The sequence below is a fragment of the Alligator sinensis genome, unplaced genomic scaffold, assembly GCF_000455745.1.
Source record: "Alligator sinensis unplaced genomic scaffold, ASM45574v1 scaffold886_1, whole genome shotgun sequence".
NCBI classification, from domain to species: Eukaryota; Metazoa; Chordata; order Crocodylia; family Alligatoridae; genus Alligator; species Alligator sinensis.
Genome location: NW_005842040.1, coordinates 2,128,345 through 2,146,183, shown reverse-complemented (window position 1 = coordinate 2,146,183; position 17,839 = coordinate 2,128,345). Strand labels below are relative to the sequence as shown.

Here is a 17,839-nt window from a genome sequence, read left to right as displayed (position 1 = left end):
TTTCCCTAATGGCTATCTCTCTCATTTCTTTTATTAGCATCATACAAGGACATGCAAGAAGCTTCTCTATGTTTTGAAATGAAGTGGCTGAGAGAGACTTAACTAAATCACGCATGAAGAGCTCTGAATATTGGAAAAGTTCTCATTTTTACCACCAAATGCCTGTTGATCATCCTTTTATCCTTTTTTTTTTGTGAGTTTGACATTAAAATGAAACTCTCTCATTTCTTTTATTAGCATCATACAAGGACATGCAAGAAGCTTCTCTATGTTTTGAAATGAAGTGGCTGAGAGAGACTTAACTAAATCACGCATGAAGAGCTCTGAATATTGGAAAAGTTCTCATTTTTACCACCAAATGCCTGTTGATCATCCTTTTATCCTTTTTTTTTTGTGAGTTTGACATTAAAATGAAAAGGAACCAAAGATAAGTACTGTATATACAAGCACCTTGCTTTCTTCCAAAAGGTAAAAAAAATAAAGGAGTACTTGTTTTCCAAGTTCCTTTATGTCTACTTTGTTACTATAAATACCTTGTACCCGCAGTGACCCTTTCATCTGAAGACACTGCTTTACAAATATTAAGCAAATCCTACCCTTTTGCAATAGGAAGACAAATGCTCAACCCATTTTACAGAAGGATAAATTAAGGCATGTAAGTTTTGTGACCTACCCCAGCTCCCACAGTAACTCAGTAAAATCCAACTCTCAGTCCCTGTGAAAATAAAGAACATGTCTTCCTCTGGATAAATTCATTCAGGCAAATATTACTATGCATGTTACCAGATGTCTGAAGATAACTGTAATGTTAGTTGTAAATTTGGGGCTGACTGGACTATCAAAGCAGCAATACAGTTAGTATTTTGCGAGTATATTGCCAGACCATAAGCCTCATCCGCCCAGTCAGGAAATGAGGAAAATTCTGTATGAAATCCTAATGGCAAAACATCAGAGGTAGATCTTTTTAATGGAGAAGTGAAAGTAGGATTGAAAAAAGCAAAAAGTGAAGAGGTGCAACTGTGCTCTTTCTCCAAATTGTTTGAACCAGCACATCTATACTCTGCTTATAAAGGAGGAGCAGGGGGACTCAAAGGAGCAAGCCAGATAGCAGAAAGACAGCTTTATAGGAAGGGCTCCTGCTTCAAGGTTATCCAAGGTTCGCAAAGTCCTGAAACAGAGAGAAGATGAGACCTGGAAGCAGCCAAACATCCCACCCCCCCTCCTCCCTCCCCTGTACTTGGCTAAAGCCACACATTTATTTTAGATTCTGACTTCACCATAGTGACCAATGTAACAATCACATCCAGTCATTTATTAAGACTATGCTTCAAAACCACCTGGAAACTAGTTACTGCAGAATGCAGTTGACTGCTGTAAATTCTCCATAGGCAACACATTACCTGGACTCTGAAGTCTACACTTGGTTCCAAGACCATTCTGGTTACAATTCAAGGCAATTACGGAAAACAATTAAGTCCTAAAAACTGTTTGGTTTCTGGCTGTTGTTGGAACTACTCGTTGTCTTGGGCAATGCTAGGGAAGCTGTCTGGGTAAAGAGCCCCTTGACTGAAATGCTATGGGACCAGGTACAGGAAACTCTTGTTAAATATTCTAAGCTTTGGAACTCAGTCAGCCCAAAGAGTCCCAAACTGTTGCCTTTCAAAGGTATACTTCTAAGCCTAGATATTTTCTTCTAATGAATAATACTTAAAAGTGACTGGGGAAGGGGGGGTGCGGATTGAAAAAGCCAGCTGGAATCCTAGTTCTATAACTAGGCAGAAGTTCTAGAAGTTAATTTAAAGAGTGTGTACCACCTTTTTATTTCAACTTATTTAAAACATTTGCTCCTATATACTAAGTGAGTATGCAAGTGGGAAAAAATAACCTTGCAAGAACTAAGTTATGTTGATATACTGCCAAAAAATTACATCAAACAGAAGAACCAACACCAATTCCTCAGAATAAAAACCCTGTCCAGTCTCTCTATATGCAATTGAAATGAAAGGAACAGAGATTATATACAATAGAGTGAATCTATAAGGTCTCCAACCTTGTTACGGTGAAGATCATCAAAAGTAGTAGTAGATCATAGTAGTAAAGGGCACCCAGGATCTACCCTCCCCTCCCCCCTTCCGCACCATGGTGCGTCTCAGACACGGCTGGGCTGGGACCCAATCCCACTTCCGTGCCTTGGCTGTGCCAAGCTGCACCTGCCCAGCAGCCAGATGAGCATGGCATCAAGCTGCCAGGCGGTCTGGGACTCTCCACAGTCCAGAGGCGCGTGGGAAGGGGGGCTCCCACCCCTGGGTGCAGCCCAGTGGAGGCCCAGGGGGCCCATGCTCCCCCCACTCCTCTGGACGAGCAGATCTTCCCAGACCTGGCTGGACCGGGGCCGCCCCCATTCAAATCCCTGCTGCTGAGTTGATCCGCACGTGGCCAGCTGCAGCAGGACTCAAGGCGCAGCAGCAGCCGCCTCCACCCCTATAGAGATGGGGAGGGAGTATCCCTGTGCCCCTGGAGGAGCCCCCCAGGCTCCAATCCTCCCACCATGTGACCAAGCTGGGGCCCCACTTACCTTCCTCTGCCCTTGGCTGGGCCGCACGGTCAGTTGCTCACCGCAGGGGCCTCGATCTGTCCCCTGCCCCATCCCTCCCCCACAGATTGACATGCTGGGGTTGGGAGAAGCAGGTGTGCACATGCACACACCCCCAGCTGTCCCCCCAGCCAAGGATTGACCCAAAGAGGCTCTGGGATCTACCTGTCATTCGGGATCCCCAGGTTGGTTACCACTGATCTACAGTCTTCCATATAAAGCCTACTACCAAAACAAGACTTGTGGTCATATGTATACACTGTTGAGAGAGATTAATTTTACTATGGAGGAGGGGCTAACTTGCAAATTTGCCTCAAGAATAAATGTAATAACTGAACAAGTGTTACAAGTGTATACTAGATTTCAAATCTTTTGACTTGATTCCTAGTAGTTTTAATGACCAACACCAGATGTTTTCCAGCTAAACTGATTTTTCTTGCCAAAGACCATAAGAAAATACAGGCATTTATTGAGTGTTAATTTATTGGCTCTGTACATTGTAAAATTCACCTCTCCACCAAAATCTCTGACCCCAATTCACTCCTTACATAAAACCAAGATTATCATGTAGAGGACAGGAAATTAGAGGACAGTACAGCATTCATAAATGACTTCCCAAACTCCTCCCAACAGACCAGTAGGCCTATGATTCAGTAACATCTCTGCAGCCACTATTTCTAATTATTTTTTGAAGCATAATGGCTGAGCCTCAAAAGCACTTATGAAACACTGGAATTACATAAAATCACCCCACCCCTTTTAGACAGACTACATACATCAGTGGTGTTCAACCAGTTAAGATTCAAGGTATCCTTTACAAAACATCAGCTTTTAGTTTTCACTCTTTTTTGACTACAGAAAAACAGACCAATTCTCTTGTTGCATTTAACTCAGGAGGACAACAGTAGATCAGAGTATTTTTAAGGTTAAAGATTCCTGTTTGAAATATCTGGATTTATCCTGTAAGTCATGTTTACATCCCTAACAGTGCTAACATTAGCATCCCATGGCACCCTTAAAAGGATCTCAAGGTACCCTGTTCTAGAATCAGATGTACAGAATACATTTGGTATACAGAATTTAACCCAAAGAAGAGCATATAGCTTATTTTCAGAGAGACTGCAGCAATGCTCTAGTACTTGAATCAAGGCAACAAATGACTGCATGAGAGATGTTAGAAAAGTTATTCTCAACCAGGATGCCATGGTGCCTGGTTCATGTATGAGGAAGTCAGTGCTTTCCTCCACTTATCCACTGCCTCTCTGCATCATCTACCCACAGACAAGTGGTGTCACAGCTGCTCTACAGGAGACTCCCCCTGCTGTCCCCTCACCCCTTTCCACCCAGCTGTACCCCACAATCTAAGCCAGGGGTGGGCAATTATTTTGGCTGGAGGGCAGCATAATGAGTTTTGGTGAACTGTTGAGGGCTGAAAGGGTAGCCTTGCCTCTTGACAGGTGCTCTGCTCCCTGGTTGCCATCTTGGGACCATAAGTCCCACCCTGTAACCCCTGACTTTTGACACTGGAAGTCCCTCCCCTTGCCCCCCAGAAATCTTTTGGGAAGGGAGGGTTGTCATCTTGGAACCAGAAAAAAAAATACTAAAAGTCAAACACCTACTATAAGATACTTTAATTTTATTACAAAAAATATTTTTGTCATGATTTCTGTTTGTATAGTGTATATAGAGATGACTGCATAACAACTCAAAAATGAAGTCTTAGTCTTGCATATTGTGTGTGGAGGGAGTGGGGGGGGTTGTGTGTAGTGTGTGTGGGGGACAGCAGAGTATGTTGGGGCGTGTTTGTATGTGGGGGGTGTGGGGGGTTTGTGCATGTCTGACAGAGGGTAGGGACCCCCCCAATGGCACACAGTCCTTGCCACTGACAGCAGCAGCAGGAGTAAGTGCTCAGGGTGCTTGAGCCCTGTTCAGGTGCTGCTGCCCACAAGGAAGCAGGGGGCAGGTCTCCCCTCCACTACTGACAGAGTACTGGGACCTGCACAGCATGGAGTGGCAAAAGGCAAATCACACGGGGCTTCTGCCGGTGCAGCACAAGTACTGGGAGCTGCACGTGTACCCCAGGCAACCCTGGCTATAGAGATGGGTCAGCTGGTCTGTCCTCCTTGCCCCCATGTGCAACACTGGCTGGAGCTGGACGCTGCTGGGTAGCAGTGTCCTGTGCTGGGCACAAGTGCCCTGAGCGCTCCCACCTGCTTCATGCTCATGCCACCCCCTTGGGCATGGTCTGCGCTGCTGCCAACCCTAGCCCCATAATCCGTGCTCCTGCCCAGCTGCAGCTCCCCACCCCACCACTTCCCTAGCTGGTGCCTGGAACAAGTGGGATTCCAGGGAAGCCAAGAAGGTCCCTTGGCAGTTGCAGCAGTAGCCCTACCTGGAAGCTAAGTGCTGGCTGGGCCAGGCCCTTCTGTGCACAAGGGCGGGAGCAAGGTACAATAGGTTATATGAGGGGGGAGGGGGGAGTGTGGGTGCCTCACTCCTGCCCTCATGGGCGGAAGGTCTGGGTGGGGTACAACTACCTGGTGGGCACCCGTGGGCCAGAGGACATTGCCTGGCTGCCTGGATTTAGTCTGAGCTGTATTTTGCCTGCCCCCAATCTAAGCAGTATGCTTTGTTGCAGACAGGCAGACACAGGGCCACAGAACTACGGTTTTCAGTCCCACGCATCCCCTAATTTCTCCCATGCTCCTAGGGCTGCTGGAAGGGGCCATGCGGGTAGATGGCTCTGGCTGCTGGTGTGCAAGACTGGAGGAATAGCTTTGGTAGCAGGAGCAGGGCTTACGTTCCCCCCACCCCAAATACAGACCAGAGCCAGGGAAAGGGTAGACAGTGGAGAAAGTGGTGCACAGCAGGGTGACATCCTGTCTTCACTACCCTCACCTAATGCCAGCTAGATTCTAGCTTAGCGATTCTTAGTCAGGGTATGCTACATTCAACAGTCATGGAGGGGTGCCTTGAGGCTGAAAAATTGAGAACCCCTGTCCTAGAACATGCACTATGAAATGGACAATGCAATCCATGACTGGGTTTAGTGCAAATCTGTATAGTTTGCTAGAATCTGCTATTTGACTGGGGAAAGTCTGTAATGTTTCATTCAGCAGGATATATGCACCAAGCAAATAACTGAAGAAAAATGTCCCATTTTAAATATGTTGTTCTCTTACGGGACTTTCCAAGCAACATCTGCCTATATTCTGAAATTACTCTTTTGTTACCGTGACCAAGATGAGAACTACATGCCAACATCACAATACCTATAGGAGTTAGCTGTTGATCAGTTAGGGTGTCTTGCATTTCCCATAACTATATTCCAGCTCATGTGCCAAAGATGGAAAATTGGCAGGACCTGTGGAATTTTCCAGGGCATATGTCAACTAACAGTTTTGCATCTCTCTCACACAAAAGCATTTCACTGCTCTGGAAATATTTTCACAGGCATTATGTCTATGTAGTCTAGCAGTGCTTCTATGCGGAAGTAATACCCATATTATAACAGACAGGCAGGAAAAGGGAAAATACAGGATTCAATCGATTGAAACCATGTGTTTAACAGCATGACTTTACAGTCCTAAAGCACTTTAAAATTGTACAGTTTGATCCTTAAATCAACCATTTTGACAATATATTTAGATTTTAAAATTGGCTTGCAAGCTACATTTACCATTGAATAAAAAGAAAAATGCTAACCCTATTAGGTTAATGATTAGAGTTATTTTTCTTACCCAGTATTTTGATGTGTGCACAAAGGATATCAATTTCAGCAAAAACTTTACAGGACAATTCCATAAATGGCAGAAGGAAGGGATCTTTTAGGCTCTAGTCAGCTGCCAAAAAGCTTGCAGGATGCCCCTTTAATTCAGGAAAGACTTTCCTTGTTCATTTGCATAACCATGGTAATAAAGAACCCCCAAACTCGAACTTTACATTGGGTAGTAGGTTAAGGCCTATATTTTGTCATTAAATATTCTTTTAATGATAGTATAAACATCGTGAGCACGTCTACACATTCATTAATGCGTTTTAATACACATTAAGTCTAGTACCTCACACTGAAGGTACTAGAAAAATACATATTAGGCTATTTTAATGCGCATTAGCTAAAGAGCACTTTTTTTGTGACGCTTTAATGAGCATTAAAATAGGCTAACGCACATTAAAGCACACAAGTGTGCGGGCCCGGAGCGCCCCGAGCCCTTTTTCGCGCTGCACGCGGGCTGTGGCCAGCAGCCCGGGCACGTGGGGGTGGAGAGGGAAGGCCTTCGCTCTGGAATTAGGCACGGACGCGTATCGGTAGTTTAAAAGATTGTTTACTTACACCGAGATGGCAATGGTGTAGGCTGGAAAGCTTGATTAAGTTGCAGTTACAGACAGACACAACACAGACGGTCTCGTGGAGGTTGCTAGGCTCCACGGTGCAGAGCTCCGGATGCTCTGGGTGAACAGGCCACCAATGTAGAAATCGTAAATACGTCTTATATTAGTCGCGCTCGAAGACGGGAAGAGGTGGGCGGTGGATCAGGCCGCCAAGCTCCTCTGGATCTCACACAGGGTCTCTATTGCCCTGCCGTGTACCCAGAGTCCCCACGAGATGGATGTGGAGTCCTCTTCGGCTTGGGTGGAAACTGCTCAAGCCTTTTATACGGCTAACAGGCCAATCGCTAGCCGCCACGTGTGAATAATTTAGCACTAGCCAATCACGGGGAACGAATTTGCATACCGGTGGCGGGAACTCTTTTGCACCGTGCATTCCTCTTGCAACTCGAGCAATGCACTCTGCAAAAGAAGCTGCAGAAAAGGCGGGAAACTGGTCCCTGCACCGGGGTTTCCTCTTGCTACAGGAAACTCCCGTGCAATGCTCTGCAACTTAACGTGGATAATTCTGATGCCGAAGCGCACACACACAATCATGCCTTTTGGGTCATGACAACAAGTAGATATGCCGTTTTCCAGAACGTAGTCAGAGTCATCCAAACCAAGCCGATTTAGACCTGAATGGGCTTTGTATACCTAAAGACCTAAATCTCACAGCTTAGGAAAGCACCCAGTTTAGGGGAAAAAGAGAAGAAAAAAAAACCTACTGTTTTATGCAGAGGTCACTTAGCAACAGGTGAACCATTTCTCAGTGTCTAGTTTGTTTCACACCTCCCCTTCACAAACTTCCACTTCGTGATAAAGATTTTGCCTACTGACTTGAGGTATCTTCTCTGACACTACTGAGATTGTTTTAAAAAGTGATGGGTCATGCCAAGGTAAGCATATTAATCTACTGCTATGTAGTGGAGATGTAGAGAATCTTAGTTGCTATTCAGGATCTTGCTGTACTAACAATTTGTTACAGGGCGTAATGTTTAAAATTGGGTCATGTTTTATGGTATCAATGGAAGATCATGATAATAAGACAGTGCTGCCAAGCCTGTAGCCAAAATTAGCCTACTTGTATTGAAAAGGATCTGAACATATAATTATGCATGTTCTCACACATGAAACATCTGTGTAGAATATGAACTATATATATGTGCAAAGAGGGAGATTTTACTATGATGAATGCAAAGGTGTATAAATAGGAATTCTCAGTATATCTTTATTTGGTGAATTACTATATATACTAGAATATAAAATCATATTATTATAGCAGTTCATTTCAGAGCTTTTTAAACTATATTTGTAGCACCATAGACAGGCTCTTAAAAACTGCGGGTACAGAAAGATTATGGGTTCTGCAAATTTCAGTCTGAGGCCAAAGTATGGGTGTGTATATTTAATTTGACCTTCCCCCCACCCACACACACATTGAAGTGTATAATAGTTCGCATATAGATGAGGTTGCCATTTGCAGAACGCACACTATACATTTTATATTCTGAAAATTAACTTTCCAACTGGAGGAAAGTTACATGAATATAGAAATATTTGTATCTGTATCCATACAGCATGAGGAATTCACATGCTGCAATTACCCATTTAGTAACAGTGAGGGGGGAAAAAAAACACAAAGAAAAAAAATCTACACACACATTTCCTTAGTATAAAGGTGGCTGGTGAGTTCCTACAGAATTTATACCCGTTTATAAACTAGTTAATTTTCTAGTCCTCATTTACGCAAAGAAAGTTTTCTAAACAACCAGTATGGTCCATTCTTCTAGGATCTGAACATCATCCAAAAAATAAGGAAAATATGAACTACGTTCCCAACTCTAATCAGTCAGCTGGTTGTATCATTATTTCTGGACCGTGGCAAAAGAGTAAGAATTATTAGAAATATTGCACCTGGTAATGAGCATTTTTTCAGGTGCAGGGGAGTAGGAAGAACTTATGACTTTTCTGTATTCTTCTTTTTAAAAGTCACAGTCAAAAGAAAAAGCGAGGCGTCATTTTAAAATTCACACTGTTTACTGAAACTGTAATTGGGAACATTAAGTAAAAGAATACAGACAGGGAAGAGGGGGCTGGGAGCGGAGAAGCAGGGGGTGCAGATTGGGGGTGGGGACCCCAGGAAGAGGCAGGTAACAGCTGCAAGTCCAGCCCTGATGTAGGGTGGGGACTGGAGCTACTCCCTGCCACCCACCCCTGCTGCCTTGTACTCCACTGCGAGACAAGGGGCTTCCCTCGATGTTAAATAGGGAAAAAAAAACCCTTGTCTTGGAATCGAGTAAATATATTTTTCATTACCACCTTTAAATACCAAGGCAATTCCCCGAATACTACCAACATCTTTAGTGTGTGACAGATTACTACTGTGAAGTACCAAATACTTTCCACTGAAAAGAAGCGCGTCCTCACTCATCCTTCCAAATATATAGCTAAAAACATACAATAACGCTAGAACAGTACAGCAGCCAGATTCTCCTCTCTCCTATATGCAAGACAATAGGACAGTAGCATCCAAGCTGACAAATGCAGGATGTGACCAGAGGGTGGAACTGCAACCTTCCACGTTGTCGCTGCTTCATAAACAATTCATTTTTTCAGTTTACATTCAAAACCAAGACAAAACCCCAAACACACACGCAAAAAATATCAAATTCATATTCCATCACTGGAGTGCAGTTTAGATGAGCTGATATCTGCATACTGTACATTTTTATAAACGGTCATAGTGTTCATTTCCATCTAACGCCAATTTTATGGCTACATCAGCTGAGAGGTGCAGCATTCTCTGTGCCCTCTATTAAAGTGACATTACAAAGTATTCACCATACATAAAGGGGAAAATACAAAAGTGTTAATGCAAGTGCACACCAAGATCAAAAGGCTGAAAAACAACTTTTGACAAACTATTCAGTTAGTGGCTCCATGCTCAATTAGTCAAATACTACAAATGAGGCATTAAGAGTTAAGAGCATTAAGCTCTTTGGGGGTTCACGCACTAGTCAGTCAGCAGTACAAGACAGTTGTTGAATACATTAGCAACCAGGTCAGGGGTGTTTACTGCAGTGTTGGCAGTCAGCTGAGACTGCATCTGGCTTCAGCATCAGTGGGGGGTCTTCCCCCCCCCCCCCAAAAAAAACAAAAAAAGCCGGTAAGATTAACAGAAGCAGTGCCAAACACAACAACCTAACACAAAATATTAGCTTAGATGTGGACCTTGAACCTAAAGGCTGTTCTTCTCCTAAAGCATGATATTTAAAGCTCCATGAAGGAAAAACTATTCCATTTATGTGGAGTTTTCCGGACCTAAACAGCTGATATACACAAGTTCTTCCTTTATCTTACGTTGTCACATTCGGACCTGTGGTTGTTCATCTTAATGTTCATCCAACTAAGAAACAATACAGTGGCTGCCTGCCAAATCCCAGCATTTTTTCAACAGTGTGTGTGTGTGTGTGTGTGTGTGTGCGCGCGCGCGAGAGACTAAAAACAGCCAACGAACTGAAAATGAAGGTAGTGCATGCCTACCATAAATACTAGAGTAGTCAACCATGTGCAGGCTGGTGTCTGTGTGTAGGAGTGAGGGCAAGTGGGAAAGGACAAGTGGGAAAACGGAGCTTAAGTTTTCAGGAGTCAACAATATGGCCATAGCTTCAAGGAACAGAAGAATGAGAAGACCAGTGCCACAGATGGCTGGACAGTATACGAAAACATTATATATTTCTATGAACGTGTAGAGTATTGTCTACGCTGCACACTATTTATTCTGATTGCCTTTTGGATGTCTAGATATGTATTTTACATTAAGGCACTGTGCTTTGCTATGGTAGAAAGAGATCCTATGAAATATCCGTTAAAATTCTCAATTCCATTAAAATGGTGTAGCTTTCTTAAATGCATTAATAGAAACTAAATTGACAGGACACTGAGCTTTCTTTTAAAGCCATCTGGCCAAAAAAGGGAGGGGGGGATTGTGCAAGATGGTGGTATATGACAGATTTTTATCATCTCAACAACATGAACTGAAACATGACTACCAAAACAGTAGTTAATAAGAGTTTTGGACTTGTAGATTCTAATTCATATGCCCAGCCATAATACTTCATTCTGTTTTAACACAGATAGTGACAGAACAGTACAATACACAGCAGACTGTTGAAAAAGAATATGGCCTAGTACAGAAACTACGATACATTTCTTCAAGGCTATAAAACAAAAAAGTTGGTATTTCACTTTCATTGTAGGGATAGTTCTGTGTAAATAAATTAAAATAGTATAGTTTTCAATGCTGACATCAGTGTGAGGGTCCTTGTAAGGTGCTCTTCAGCCTTATAATAGTTGGCTCATATGCAAAAACTAAGTATTACTTAAATTTGTTGCCAGCATTCATACTACCTTTAACTTCTAGGACCATATGGAATAAATAAACAAGTCTGGTACAGATTGTATCAGTGAAAAAAATTAGCTTGTAAAATACAAATCTAGAAGGACAAGAATAATTTACAATGGTCTAATAACAAGTTTTTGTTGCAATATCTTATTAAAACTCTTTCAAAGCAAACCAATACATCATATCTCCAGTTCTGGTTAGGGAACTTAACACAAGTTAACTCTAAAATAATATCAATTTAATTTCTAACAAAATGACATTACTAAATATGAGAACGGTAGATATTTATTTAGAAGCTCTGCCTGTACAGCACACACTGTAAACAGCACTTAAATCAAGGAGATGCATTTGTATAGATGTGCTGTCCTTTTTGAGGTGCTAAAAAAATAATTCTGGTGAGGAAAGGCAGGCAATAATAACGTTTAAACACAGGCCTCTTTGGGACACAATCTATGTAACACAACGTTGTTATGAACGATGGCAAATAAATAATTCAGGCAGTTGAGATTGGGCAAGCTTTCCTTGTACACACTGCAGTTACCCAGGGACCGTTTTTTCCATTCAGTTTAATCTGTATTAAGTCTCCTAGGGAAATGGCTGTCTACCAAATAAAGCAGCTGCTCTGATGAGCTCTATCATTAGCAGTCTCACTGCTTTGGTATCCTCCCTAAGCATGTATGTCAGTAGACCAGAGAACAACAATAATCTGTTGGTTGCACAGACAACTGGACTATGCATGCTATATGTTCACAGGTCAGCCCAGAGAGCAGTCCGACCTAGAACCAGAAACAGGCCGAAAAATCCAGATAAAGATATATTTAATACCAGGCACAATTTTATCTCTATATGCAAAATAGATCCTGACCTTTATATGCTTATATTCCTAGAAATAGTTTCAAGTGTAATTTAGTCAAGTGAAATTCTGATGAAAGCAATCTGATAGAATCTGGTGAAAGAATCTATCCTGAAAGTCGATGTGGTTTTCACTCAGGATGCTTCACCATTGATATGGTATTTTGGGTCAAGCAACTGCAAGAGAAATGTAGAGAAAAAATGAATCATACCGTACATAGCCTTCATCAATCTGACAAAGGCCTTTGATACAGTCAACACACAGGGCCTTTTTACTGTTCTAAAGAAACCGTGTTGTCCTTCCAAACTGTTGAATATCATTTGCTCATTACATCAAGATATGAAGGTAACTGTGGTGTATGAAAACAAAGAATCAAAGCCCTTTTACATCAATAAAGGGGAAAAATGGGTGCGTCTCAGCCCCATGCTTTTTAACATCTACTTTTCATTACTGCTTCTTGATGCATTCAAGGACAGCAACGATAGCAGTTATCTTCAAACCACACTGGATGGAGGCTTGTTCAACATTGCAAGGTTTAGAGTGAAAACCCATGTGAAAGAACTGGAGACTTCCTGTTTGCAGAAGACACGGTCTTGCTTGCCCACACAGTGAATCTTCCCTACAAAATCTCTAGGGAAGATTTTCTGAATCATGCAAGTTTTGGGATTGCAATAAGCCTAAAAAAGACTGTGATCACGTACCAAGGGGTGGAAGAACCAATACCTGACATCATTCTGGAAGATAAATCTCCCAGTGTTGTCAGTTTTTGCTATTTGGGTTTCATGATCAGCAAGAAACTTGACCTTTAGACTGAACTGACAAAACAGAATAAGAAAAGCAGCTAAAGAATTTTGGGTCATTACAGAAACATGGAACAACTGTAAACTATCAGCTAAGGTGAAGATGCAAATCTATGGGACTTGTGTGCTGTAATCCCTGCTTTAGGGTTCTGAAATGTGGACTACACAAGCTAGGCACATCAAGAAACTGAACAGCTTTCACATGAGATGTTTGTATAAGATAGAGGTGATACTTCCCCTCTATCGAGCGCTGGTCAGACCACAGTTGGAATACTGCGTGCAGTTTTGGGCGCCACACTTCAAGAGGGATGTGGATAACCTGGAGAGGGTTCAGAGAAGGGTCACTCGTATGGTTAAGGGCTTGCAGGCCAAGCCCTATGAGGAGAGACTGGGGCACCTGGACCTCTTCAGCCTCCGCAAGAGAAGGTTGAGCGGCGACCTTGTGGCTGCCTATAAGTTCATCACAGGGGCACAGAAGGGAATTGGTGAGGTTTTATTCACCAAGGTGCCCCCGGGGGTTACAAGAAATAATGGCCACAAGCTAGCAGAGAGCAGATTTAGACTAGACATTAGGAAGAACTTCTTCACAGTTAGCATGGCCAAGGTCTGGAATGGGCTCCCAAGGGAGGTGGTGCTCTCCCCTACCCTGGGGGTCTTCAAGAGAAGTTTAGATAGGCATCTAGCTGGGGTCATCTGAACCCAGCCCTTTTTCCTGCCTATGCAGGGGGTCGGACTCGATGATCTATTAAGGTCCCTTCTGACCCTAGCATCTATGAAGATCCTGAAAATAAATTGGGAAGACAGAATACCAAACACAAACATACTAGAGAGTGCAGGACTGACACACTTAGAAACTAGTATCCAGAAAAAGAGGTTGTGATGGATCAGCCATGTCAGGAGAATGGGAGGAGACAGAATTCCCAAGAATATTTTAAACAGTGAGATATAGTACTCTAGAAGGCATGATTGCCCTCTATAACAGTACCATGATGTGTGCTATGTTCAAAATTATATGAAGTAATTCAACATCAATGTAGAAAGCCTGGAGGATCACGCAGAATCCTGTCCATATCCACAGGGAACATCCAGCACTGGGTGCAACTCAACATGAAGCAGCTTTGATCTAGAGGATAGAAGCAAAGTGAGAAAGAAGAAAGCAGTATGCTGTAAATTTGGACTCCAACTCAGACAACATATGGATCTCTGAAACTTGTAAGAAGCTGTGTTGCTCTCAAATTGGGCTTGTCAACCACAAACAGACTCATCACGCATCCGACTAGACCTCTTATGTTTACACCATGATCCAGAGGATCGATGGTTGCCTACAAGATGTATATACCTACATATGTATCTGTGGGAAAAAAAGTTAACCATAAAAAAATATGCTAGCATACAAGTTCATGTTGCAGTTTTTAGGGGGTTAATAATTGAAAAATCAGATATGTACTTGATGGGGGGGGAGGGGGAGAGGAGTGGAAAGCACCTGGAATATTGCAAAGGCATTCTAGATAAAGTGGAATAAAGGTCCAAGCAGTTCACCTGGGAACTATTTAAATGAAACAGCACCTACTGTTTAATACAAAGGAGGTGACATACCAAAATCATCTCTTTACATTTTGGTTGATTTTTGACTTGCTGTCCTCTTCCCAACTTAGGTTCCTACCCAAACTTTCACCAGCAAAGCATTCCATGAAACCCACTTACAAACTTAATTCAGCCATTTCAAGTGCTACGATGTTGGTGGTGGTGGTTGGGGGGAACGCACCCAAACTAGCACTGAATATTTTCAACATTTGTAGTCATTTGACTTGACAGCTGACTCAAGCAGAAGGAGATGCACATCTGATTAATTTCCAATGGACAGTCCCTGCAGAAACATAGGTTGAAATCCAAAGCAGCTTGGTGAAAAATCAGGGGAGCAGAAGCTTGCAGATAATCAGCTTTTTCCTTCCCAGCAACTGTGTCTAGCATTGAATACCTAGTGCAGTTCTCCAGACATGTCAAAGGTAACAGGTATACCCAAAGACTGTAGAGGTCAAAGCTGGATGGCATTACATTTTTCAAGTAAAGGAGAGAGAATATTGAGTACAGGAAATAAAAGTGTTCCTTATTAAAGCTGTTTTGGGGCCTCTACACTAGTTCTTCTTCAGCCTCATTAAAAACCTCACACCTTACCAGCAGTCATTAGGGCATCCCGTGACCTTTGTCCACTCAATTTAAAATGCAATTACATTTAAAAAACACACCCTTCTCCACAGTTTTTAAACATACAGAGAAATCCATAAAGACAGCAACCAAAGTATATTTCTTTTTGATTTTCTTCTTTTCAACTGAATTTCCTGTCTCTTTACAAGGACATGGCTACCACACACAGAATGCTTTGGACCATCCACCGTGTCACAGTATTTAAACTCCCACAGAGTTATTCCTTTCTTCCTTTGCTTTTTAGATTTTATTAGAAGAAAATGCTAGTGGTTTTCTATTAAGAGATACTGGCTGCAAATGCTAGAACATAAATGCAACTCTTTTAGCTTTCAAGTATGCAAAACTATAAGCAATCTCCTTTTTTGTATTGGCTACTGTTGTGTACTCTGCCAAGAGAGTACCATCAGAAGGATCACAAGTTCTCTCCAATCCCTTTACCTGAGAAGTGCTGATGTTACTGAGGCATTTTCTAGGAAATAAACAAGTGGAAGTTAGGCTGTCCATAAAATAAACATCCTTCACAAGGAAACAGGCAAGTCTGTTTCACAAAAGAATTAGCTCTTTGAAAATATACTGATAGATTAACAAGTGGAGGTAGGGACATGAGTGAGTCAGCCACATGAAGACTGATGATACAGTATGTTAGTGCATGGTCAAGATCATTTACATAGTTGCATTAGTTTAAAAAAAAAAAAAAAAAAAAAAAAAAAGCCAAGCAGTAGCAGTGAAAACAATAAATTACCCGATCTACCTAAACCTCTGATGTAACAATCAGAAATAAAATACAGATATCTTAGCATATAGAGAATAACCATTTCAGTAATAATTAAGAAAAGTGACTATTAATATGCACAAATCATGAAAAATAATAGACGCTAAGCAAGATCAGGTGTTAAACATCTCTGCACCAAATCCAGACTAAAGTTTAACAGTCCCACTTGTTGTACAAGCCTGTGCTTCACTTTATCTTGATTCAGTCAAAGACCTTAATTTCCAGCATATAAATCCTCTTTCCTCTTAAAAAAGCGTTCTTTCCAAGAACAGAAGACATTCTGGAAGATCAAACATCAAAATCCACCCGTAAAAAACAAACACAACAAAACCGTGTCCTTCAAAGCACAGTTCTGTGAAGCTATGCAGTAAAATCCTGCACTCTACTACTCACATGCATACATTGCTCCCCAAGAACGGACTGCTACCGTCTGTTTTTCAATTGTCAGCATGTCACTAGTATCTTTCTTGACAGCAGAAGATGGTCCTATCTTGGAGCCAAGAGGTGCCCGAGATCCCCATGCATGGACTCTGGGTCCAGCCTGGACAAAGTCCAAATGAATTCTTGGGGTAACTCCGAAGTCCCCACCACTTGTAAAGCTGTTGTACTCTGTATGTGGAAGGCTGAGCAATTGTGTATCATTTAACAGCAGGGATATACCAAGTATAGTTTAGAGCCACTCTTCCACTATGACTGCAAAACAACAAAGCTGAGAGGTTGCAGTATTTTACTCATAACAAGTTCAAGCCAAAAGCTATGTTGACTAACTTCTCAAGCAAGATTTAAACATGTTGGGCGTGTGTGCAAACTTTACCAAGAAACCTGTTTGGTTTTTTGGGTTTTGTTTTGTTTTGTTTGGGGGGGGAGATTATGTGGATTACATTCAATTCCTAGGCTCCAGAAATGTCCTTTAAAGGAACCCAGTGTTGCAAAGTAAGAACAATGCTACTTAAGGAAGATGAATTAAGGGCGATTCAGGTTTCTTTCTACTACCTTCTCCTCCAGCAGAATGCTAACTTTTGCTGCTTAATCCTTTCTAGTCCTCCTACAGCCATGCTGAATTATTTTTAGCTCAACTGAAAAGATTTTTTGCTTCTAAATTAGTCAAATTCCTCTGTTCCCTTCACTAGGGTATGAAGTATGGCAGAGAGTCTCAACCAGGGTACTGAGGGATTAAGACGCCTCAAGATCCTTTCAAGGGGGTTGTGGGGTGCCACAAAATGTTAGCACTTTTGGGGATCAAACATGATTCACCATGATAAAACCAGACATTTCATATAGGAATCCAGAGTGGTAAAAAATTCTGCCAATGTGGCTCAAGTTCTTTGCAACAGAAGAATCACTCCATTATTTTTCTGTAGTCAAAAAAATGAGTGCAAACTAAGCTGGCATTTTCCAATGGGTGCCTCGAGTCTAAAAAAAGTTGAGAACCACTGGAGTATGTTCAGTGCACTGCGCCAAGGACAGAACCAGATTTTAAGTTCTGAAGAAGAACGTAAAAGGAAAGTAAATAATCTATTAACTGCAAACACTTTACCCACCCCCTTTTTACCCTTCTCCTCTCCCTCAAAAAAAAAGTAATAAAATGCCATCCAAACTGTGTGTCCGCTTTCTAGGGGTGTAGGTTCCATCCAGGAAGAACACACACCAACTGCTGAAACTTCCTTAGCCTGACAAAGGTTTTTTGAACCCGAAAGCTTGCTTAATAACTATTCTCCAACTATTTGGGTTGGTCTAATAAAAGATATCAGATTCACCCAAGGAACCTTGTCTGCTCTCTGCTTTCTAAGCATTTATATTTGAAGCAGGAGGAAGTACACATAGTAACAGAAATATAGGG

At 42.1% G+C, this 17,839-nt stretch overlaps 1 protein-coding gene across 2 annotated transcripts in view; it reads right to left on the bottom strand.

Annotated features, from left to right (window-relative positions):
• The window catches only part of FBXL20 (F-box and leucine rich repeat protein 20), an 84,358-nt gene that overhangs the window by 66,170 nt on the left and 349 nt on the right, over positions 1–17,839 (bottom strand). The gene's annotated exons all lie outside the window — the stretch shown is intronic.